This window comes from Pleurodeles waltl, chromosome 7 (assembly GCF_031143425.1).
Source record: "Pleurodeles waltl isolate 20211129_DDA chromosome 7, aPleWal1.hap1.20221129, whole genome shotgun sequence".
Lineage (NCBI taxonomy): Eukaryota > Metazoa > Chordata > Amphibia > Caudata > Salamandridae > Pleurodeles > Pleurodeles waltl.
The window spans coordinates 1,511,265,455-1,511,274,539 of record NC_090446.1 but is presented as its reverse complement, the minus strand read 5'-3'; the positions used below and the strand labels follow the sequence as shown (position 1 = coordinate 1,511,274,539).

Below are 9,085 nucleotides of genomic sequence, written 5' to 3'. Positions count from 1 at the left end.
TTAATTTTTAAAGTTTTAATAAAGTTAGTCTTTCTGTGCATGATTATGCACCACAGGAAACAATGGAAGATTACTTTGAAAATTCACAGTAAATTAGGCAATGCATCTACCAATGTCTCCTTTTGCAGGTAGGATGAGGCCGTCGTTGGGTACCCGGGACCAGCTGGAGAAGTTCTGGTGACTCCCAGTTCCGGTCAGAGCAGCTGCAGAAAGTTGATGGAGCTGGTGCCAGGCCACAGCGGGGGACCACATGGAAAAGCACTGCACAGGTGGCTTAAAGGTAAGTCCTGTGGGTCCCCTTGGAGTGTCAAGGTCGGACCATTAGGACACAGTTGGAACTTTAGTGCAGGGCACAGGGCGGACGGGTGCAGAACGAATCGGTGAGCCTTGGAGGCAGGAGGTAGGTTACTTTGAGGGTCACTTGCAGGCCAGCAGGGGCACTCTGGAGCTAGGTCCACGTGGTTCTTGAAGTCATCCAACTGGGGCTTCCTCCTGGTCATTTTTTAGTCGGGAATGGACTGTTATTCTTGGTGTCCGATGTGAGAGGACCAGTACCTGAACCTATTGCACGGTCTGGCCACTGGAGATTGCAGTGCCATAAAACTTGGCACTCCGGTAGGTTTTATCCTTACGGTCCCATGGGTGAACTTTGGTCTGGCAGTGGCATCCGGTTCCTTGGTCAGCAGCCAGTAAGTGATGTGGCCATCAATGGGTCTTTGGTTCTTTGGGGTTGCAGAGTGATGCTTTCACTTTGGAGGGTGATCTTTGGCAAATTTCGAAGAGTGGAGATCATCTGGGAATTTATAGTCTGTCCAACATCCAAGCAACCCCTCAGCATTGATTGTCGAGTCCTGGGTGCAGCAGGCAGGGTTTAGCACCTTTTCTTGGTGCAGCAGAACTTCAGTTCTTGAGCCTTGGGTCTTTTTGTTGCTGGTCTTCTTTTATCCTTAGAATCTGATTTCTTGGTCTAGGGATGCCCACTAAATATTGTATTTAGTGGGCACTTTAGGGGGGAACCTAGTAGTGACCAATGAGTCATCTGCTTTAGGGTGGCTACACCAACTATGTTACCACTTCCTGTGGGCAGAGGTCACTTCCTTACACCTGATTGGCTATTTTCCTTCCATGCAAGATGAAGAAAAATTAAATGGAGGGGTCACCTTGCATGCAACACATTAGGGGTGGTGCAAGCCAGGACTGACCACTCCTCCTGTCCTTTGGCTGGTTTCCTGCTGTTGCTCCTGCCAAAAGTGGAGGTTTGCAATGGGGGCAGCCATCCGCTGCTAGGGGATGTTAGCACCTCCACCCAGGAAGGGCTTTGTTCTGAATCCCAGAGAGCAGGATCTCCCACCCTGGGATTTAGATTCTTGTCTGCTGGTGGCAGGCTGGTGGTGACCGGCCAGCAACCATGCCAGAGTAGTTAGCTTTTGCAGGGGGCACCTCTAAAGTGACCCCTGGGCATATTTTGCAATAAATCCAATGCTTGTGCCAGCTGGATTTATCATTCTGAGTTGCTTGATACCAAACAATCCAGGGCTCAGAGTGGCCATCATGTAGCTGTGAAACTCATATTGACCAGTGTCTATTACATGCACTTCAAATGGCTGCTCTGTTCACTCGCTATGTCCCAGGTTTGGCAAGGGCACAGTGGGGGAATATCGCTCATGTACCTATGCCCACACATACCATACAGTGCACCCTGCCTTAGGGCTGGAAGGCCTGCAGAGACTTACCTGTAGGTCATGCAGTGTATGGTGGACAGGGCACACAGGCTGGGTGCCATGTCAAGTTTGTCTTTTGGGTTTGCATCAGGACACTCAGCCTGTAATGGCAGTGCAGGGTGCACCTGAATGCATGGCCTTAGAGGGTTGCATAATCAGTGTTGCTGCCCTCAGGGGCCTACCCTTAGTACCCCATGCCCTGGGCACATAAGTACCATTTACTAGGGACTTTTAGTGCCAGCTAAAGGTGTCTCCGATTGTGCCAATGCATCACAACAGTTTTGGAGAAACAGATCTGGCCTAGGGAACCGGGTTAGCAGGGGCCCTAGTCACTAACCACTTTCAGGTTACATCATTTACCAGATAAAAGTTGGGAGGCTAACCATGTCAAAAGAGGCCTTTTCTCACAAAATGTGTTTAAGGATGCCTGTATTTTCTTTACAGCTCCAGCGTGAGTCATATGTGCATAGAGTGAACATAGCCAAGTTTGCGGATGTCCAGAACACTTGGTACCAAGTGTTCTGCTTTCTTTAAACATTGCTTTGAAACACTGCACCACACCCACTGAACGCCGTCAACGATCCCTCTGAGAATTGCCTGATAAAAATAATAAAGAGCTTCCTATTGCAGTTTTGTTGTCTGCAAGTGCTATGATTAAAAGGTGTTATTGTAAGCCATTTTAATGGCACCCAAAGTACCAGCCACTTAAGGGCGAAAGGCTGCTCGTCGTACCAGGATGCCACTTCATCTATAACAGATGCAGTATCCATAAGAAATCAGCAGAAAAGCTTAAAGAAGCAGTGCTGAAAGAAGGGCTTAGGCTATACCCAAATGATGATCTTTTACAATGCCATCTTTTGATTGGATGAGTTGCATGATTCCACTGAAAAAGAGTGCTTGGTTTGCCTTGTGGAGAGCAGATATTCAATGCAGTAGGCGTGAGGAGATTACGGTGAAAGGCCATTCCTTAAGGATGTAGGTCTGATTGATTAATTGGGAAAGGTAAGTCAGCTCTCATACCTATGATGAGTTTATTATGAAAAGTAACAACACAGTCAGTAGCCCTGATTAAGTACTGTATAACCATATGTTAAAGGCAATAGGCATTTAGGTCTTGAAGTTTTACAACTGGTTATCAATTTCTCTATGATTGATCAGGGTGCTGAGTATTTTTAAGTCTGTCCTGTGACTGGTTTGCAACTTTGATGCTCTATTGATGCTTACCTCGTGAGAGCTTTATACAACATGCACCTATGTATTAGATTGTGTATTGTCACCTTGGTTTGGGGGTGGCGTTTGCTATAAAGTACACATAAAAGAAATTCAAAATATCAATGGGATATAAGATGGCTTAGCGAGTTAACTGCTTGCCACTGACTGACACCTGCTTTACTCTCCCAGGACACAACCAACATGAGGTAGGTAGCACCATCTTTAAAAGTCCTCATTACAATGTTTATCTGACTTTGAAGTCATTCACTGTGTGTCTTCCCTGAGACAAATGTGATTGTGATCTTTGGCCTTTGATCTATAACTAACTCTTTTGTATCTGTCTCTAAAGCCTTTCTAAGTGCCACATAATATGAGAAGATTGTTGTGAAAGTAAACTTAGAAGACAATGAAAATTATCTCACAATGTGAAAACAAATCTTAGTTTGTGAGAATGTAAAGCGGGAAATTTCGCAGACCTCGCTTCAAGTGAAAATCAATCAGCTATTATTATTACATTTCACCCTCTAAGACTCACACAGTAAAGAGTCACACACTACAAATAATCCACATAGAAATGTCAAAGCATTTCTATTAAAATTTTCAATGAGACTGACATGGATATATAGTTTGGAGAAAAAAAACAGAAGCCTACTTATCAGTGTACAAATAGGAAATATATTCAACGTTTGCTGTCCATTGCTAAAACAGAAAGGGATACATTTACGAGTGCTCTCCAGTGGCACTGTGTCCTGCATCATATTTACAAGGCAGCGTTAAGACACTTTTTGTGACCTTTGTAAATCCGGCCCCTTTACAAGCATCACTCTGCATGAAAGGGGGGTGCAATGGGTGTTGCTGTGGATGTTCCACTGCAACACCCCTTGCATTTTGACACTGCCCCAGATTTATGAGAAATCGTAGACCTGAGGAAGTGCTAAAAAATAACGCCACCCCCGGGGGTGGGGTTAGCATGGCACAACAAGGATTTTTTCTTTTCCTCAGCACACATAGAAAGAGCAAAATGCCATGAATGATTGTTTATGTGCAGGGAGGTGTCCTTTCCTATAACCAATCATTAAAAGATCACAATTTGCTGCTTCTTTATAGAAGCAACAAATCACCATTATTGACAGTTGATGTGCAGGAGGGGCACATTCCTGCATATAAACAATCATTCCCTGCAACACATGCACCCTTGCACTATGGTGCAAGGGTGCCTGAGTTGGCGCTAGGAAGTTAATTTTAGAGGTAGGGGAAACACAGGGGTGTGCTGTATTTTCGTAAATACTGTGCATTCCTGCATTTCTGAAGTGATGCAGCGTGGCGCTGCCATTATGGTGCAGTGCCGCCCTCCACTGCTTTCTTGTAAATGAGTTCCAAAGAACCTTAATTAGTGATGCTGCTTTTGTGTCGTATCATGTGAACACCTATACAAGGCTTTAGTAAATAAGAGCCATAGGGCCTCATTTACAAGAAAGTGGTGCAGCACTGCACCAGAATTGGCAGTGATGGTTGATGAGGTAATTAGGACTGCATCCTAGTTGTTTGGAGCACTGGTCCAGACAACAATCATGAACCAGAGAAGGTAAAAGTGGGCCAGAATCGTAGCTAAGGTTAATGATGTCTCCAACACCAGACAGTCACAAGTTGACATCCTGAGGGTTGCCTTGTTTACAGTGCCCAACAAGAGGCCCTGGCAACTAGTGGTGGGACTCCTGTGCCCCTCATCCATATGCCCTGGGAGGAGAAGGGGTGGTCATACTTCACACTGAATGCACTTTTAGAATTCCATGCACATTAGAGGCTGCTAAGTACTCACACTAGCTTTGTCACAATAACTAATTCCCTCTCTTCCATGGTCACACCCTTAATCACTACTGCAAATATCGCCACCAAAGACAACCTATTCACATGTAGGCAACCTGATGCCTCTGACAACTCTCTACATTCTCTATGTATTCATAACCTCTCATTTACTCACTCTGGCACAAAATTCTCCTGAACCCACCTCCTGTGGGAAACACAGTCAAACACATGTGATTTTACAGTATAAACTCCACCCACTCCTACCATATTCACATAACACATATTATCTATCTTGATATGAGACAATATCAAAGTGAAAACTTAGAACATATAAATCCATGTTACTAGAACACAAATGTCCCAGTTCTTGGTTTTGAAGTACCATATCACCTCATTCTGGGAGTTTAATTTTATTCATTTATTTAAACTTTGCAACAGGCACACGTCATATCAAACCAAAAGAATGCAACTTTGGAGTCACTAAAGTTGACCCATTTTGCCAAATAAGTAATTCTCCACCTTGACACGCATTATCCTCATGCATAACATTGCTTAGGTTGGTCCATTAAAAGTACAAGGACTACACATTTTTTATTCTAAAGCTCAACCTGCACCCATTCGCTTATCTAAACTGTAGTGAAAATAGAGTGATGTGTATACAAAAGCAGCCTTTGTCTGCTGATCAGAGTGCTTTAGCTGAACTGTGGCACAACACATCTCAGTAGGATCAACAGTTTGAGGGGCTTTATTTTACACAGTGTTACTAAGGCATAGTATGATCAGCACTGGGACAGGGGAATCAAACAACTCTAGGTTTCTTAATTTATACTATAGGTCAGACCTGCACTGTGAACCCCCAGATACTGTCGGTTCACTTTGTATCAATATTTCGTAAAATAAATATTTGTCACTGGGCATAAAACAATTTTCTGGAGCCTCAAATCTATGAGTAGTGTGAAAAAACTAATGACTAGTTTCACAATGTTAGCATCAATAAAGGGTATGTGTTCACTTGAAAAAAATATAAAACATTGAAGAATTGATTTTATTCAGAGTGTGGCAGCGTCTTAGTTATTAGCCTAAGCAGCGTTGGCCAGTCTGCCCGAGGAAAGAGCATCTTAAGACTTCAGTGGGACCAGTGCTCCTGCATTTGAAGGTGATCTTCAAGAGAAGTCTAGCCCATCTAGTTTGTGGCAAGTTCTCCATACCTCTCCATTACCTTGAGATCACAAGCTCTACTACATCCAGCATTCCTGTTCCCATTAGGGACATCAGTGCCCCCACAAACCCCATGTGGCCCCATGCCCCCAACAACTGTGCCCACCCAGTCCTGACTGCTGTGACAACTACAGCCACAGTCTTTGCTTTCCAGCCGGGGCATACCACATCTGTGGTTATTCAGTCGAGGTCACGGAGCAGTTTGTAAAGGGTTGCAGATGCACCTACTATGGGAAAGAAATCAGCACAATGAGTAGAGACCTGGTGGGTGCAGCTATGTAGCAGCAGGATCAGTTGGGTCAGCTTACTGATCTCTTAAGAGCACTGAATGATTTCAGGAGGGTCAAGGATTATATCCAGAGAACTCAAAATGATCTCCTGGAGCTTCACCTGAATGTCCAAACTTTGCATTATGGTGTGCAGCCGTGTCTGATTTAGCTGCCGCTTTCCATGGTCAAGCAACGTATGCTCCTAGCTTGTTTCCAAAAAGATCTACAGCTGGTAGCTGTTGAAAAGCTGCACACTTTTGTACACAGAGCCAGTGGTCACCACCCACACCTGTTGACACTCGGGCTGCTTCTGTAGCCTTTAGGAGGGATCATTCATCTGGCCCAGTTAAGACAACATCAAATGATCTACTGCTAAGAGATGCAAAAATTAATGTCAAATGTAAGTGTCACGATTATTCTCCTTATCCACTTTATGTCAATACATTTTCTATCCACTCCTAGGCTGTTCTCAGGAAACAGACTGTAAAGAACTGTTGACTTATCAATTCCTAATCCAACATAGAAATTAACTTATTTTTAGAGGATCTGAAATTTATGTTTTTTTATTTTAACATTACACATAAATAATCAATAAAGTAATGAGAGTGAATCAGCTCTTGCTCATGTCATTATTTTAAAATGACATTGTTTGGTTCTCTAACTATGCACAGTAACTTTTAAATTATTATATTTGATGTTCATATAGTCTATATACACTACTCATTTCATGCAAATACAAGAATTAAAGTACGTATAATATCTCAAACAACATCAATTGTGGTATGTCAAATTCGTATTTTAATATAAAAAAGAGAAGGCCATGTCAACAATTTATAAAAACACTTGTCTACGTACACACCATGCAATGAAGGCAAAACATATAGAGGGACAGACTGAAATATAAGAAGTTGTAAGAGGCATAAAGAGAAAGACAATACAAAGTATATAATGATTCCACCCATTATGAAGACATAAATTCAGTCTTCCTAATAGGCCCTATATATACATTAGCAACATAAATGGTTGTCTTCATCCAAACATTGCGCAGGTGCAATCATAAACTATACAAAATTTCCACAGATAGGCCACTGCTGCCAAACTCAATCCCCAGTTCTAGACTTAGCACAAACACCACATCAGATATCTTTGATGAAACTCATTTACGTTGGCATCACTCTGTGACTGAGAGGAAGTATACCACTATTTGTGTCAGAAACATTTCACAAAGGTCAGGCAACGTGCACTGAATATCTCCCTATAACCAGTCTCTACACAACACTAACAAGTTTCTGCCTGTGATTTGCTACTTCCCCATCAGATAACAGGATGACACGGCCTATGAAGGATTAAGCAATAGAAAAACTCTAAAACACTTAGATTTACAAGAAACTGGTGCATCAGGACTAATGAGTCAGTTTGCTTGCATTGCCCCTACCCACCTAATGACGATTTATAATACGGTGCACCATGACAGTGGTTAGGCCAATGGCGTCAGAACTTTCGATGCTATTGTGGCACTTTGTTTCATTAGTGTCAAAATTGCAAAGTGCAAGGAGGCCCATAGGTTAATATGGCTGTGTCATTTTAACGCCTGCTCTGTGTAGATTTTACTATACTATTTTTGCAGGCCTCCTAACGCCAGAACACCCCCCTTGCATACATTATGCCTGATGCAGGCATAATGTGGTGCAAGGGGTCGCAAAATGGCACAATGCATGCATTGCGCCACTTTGTAAATATGGTATGGTGAAAATTGCCTTGAGCCCCATTAGCGTACAAACAAAGATGCTAGTGTGGCACAATGAGGCGCTAGGGTCTTGTAAATCTGGCCCTTTCAATATAAACAAAAATACAGTAATTGAGGCTTAATAGCACAAAGTCAAATTGAGGCTATATCCACAGGTAATGCAAACAAATGACTGTAAGTGTAAGTTGAGGGGAGTGAGAATGGACCTCGAATAATAATCTTAGTCTTTGTCAGGGTGAACCACAAAAGTCAATAATTAAACTTGTGCTTAACCCTCTGGTAGCTTGGAACAAAGCAGTCAGGCTTAACTTAGAGGCAATGTGTAATGTATTTATGTAGAACTGAAACAGTAATAAAGAGAAAACACAAAACAAGAAAAATCCCAAACTGATTTAGAAAAATAGAAAATATGTTAATAAATAAAATTAGACCAAAATGAAAACAAACCAAAAAACAGAAATGGAGATATAAATGTTTTAATTTTGAATTAAAAATTGCACCAAAAAGATCAAATGTACCCCCACAGATATCAAGTGGTTGTCGACGAGTCATTGACAGGGCAATTTGCAAGCTGGAGCCGATGCAGGGCTCAACAACACAAGGTTGCTGAGGAGCGGTGTCCCAGCGTGGTCGTCAACAAAAGCGTGAAAGCCCCGAGCAGGCGTACTTCGAAATTTATGCTCAGGAAGGCTTCGGTCTCAATATTGATGGGTTGCTGCTCGGCTTCAGTCCTGATGAAGTTATCCACGTTCCAACTTAGAAAAGTTCCTGGATGTCAGTTGTTCACTGTCTAGGGGTAATCGACATCTTACCACAGGGGAGCCATTCAGTGGTTAGGTGTCACTGGAAAATGGCAGCCCTTTTGGCTAAGGTCGAAAAAAAATAACTTTCTAAATTTGGCATTTCTAAAATAGTTACATAAAATCCGACAGCAATTAAGTTGAATTTTAAATTTTTGTTAAAATGAGTCCTTGAATCATTTTCCTAGCGCCTCCCAAACTGAAATTCAACATTATAGGTTGTACAATGTGACCCAGTGTTTTCCTATGGGAGAGACAACCTCCCATAGGAAAGACTTGAAAAGCTTTGATGTTTTTTTCCATTCCAGGATT

The 9,085-nt window shown here is 42.5% G+C and overlaps 1 long non-coding RNA gene across 1 annotated transcript in view; it reads left to right on the top strand.

The window, feature by feature from the left end:
- Positions 1-2,515: 2,515 nt before the first annotated feature.
- Positions 2,516-9,085, top strand: part of LOC138247454 (uncharacterized) — a 51,425-nt gene continuing 44,855 nt past the window's right edge. The window contains exon 1 of the long non-coding RNA XR_011194509.1: positions 2,516-2,723. This is a non-coding gene — a long non-coding RNA (uncharacterized lncRNA). The remainder of the gene's footprint in view (positions 2,724-9,085) is intronic.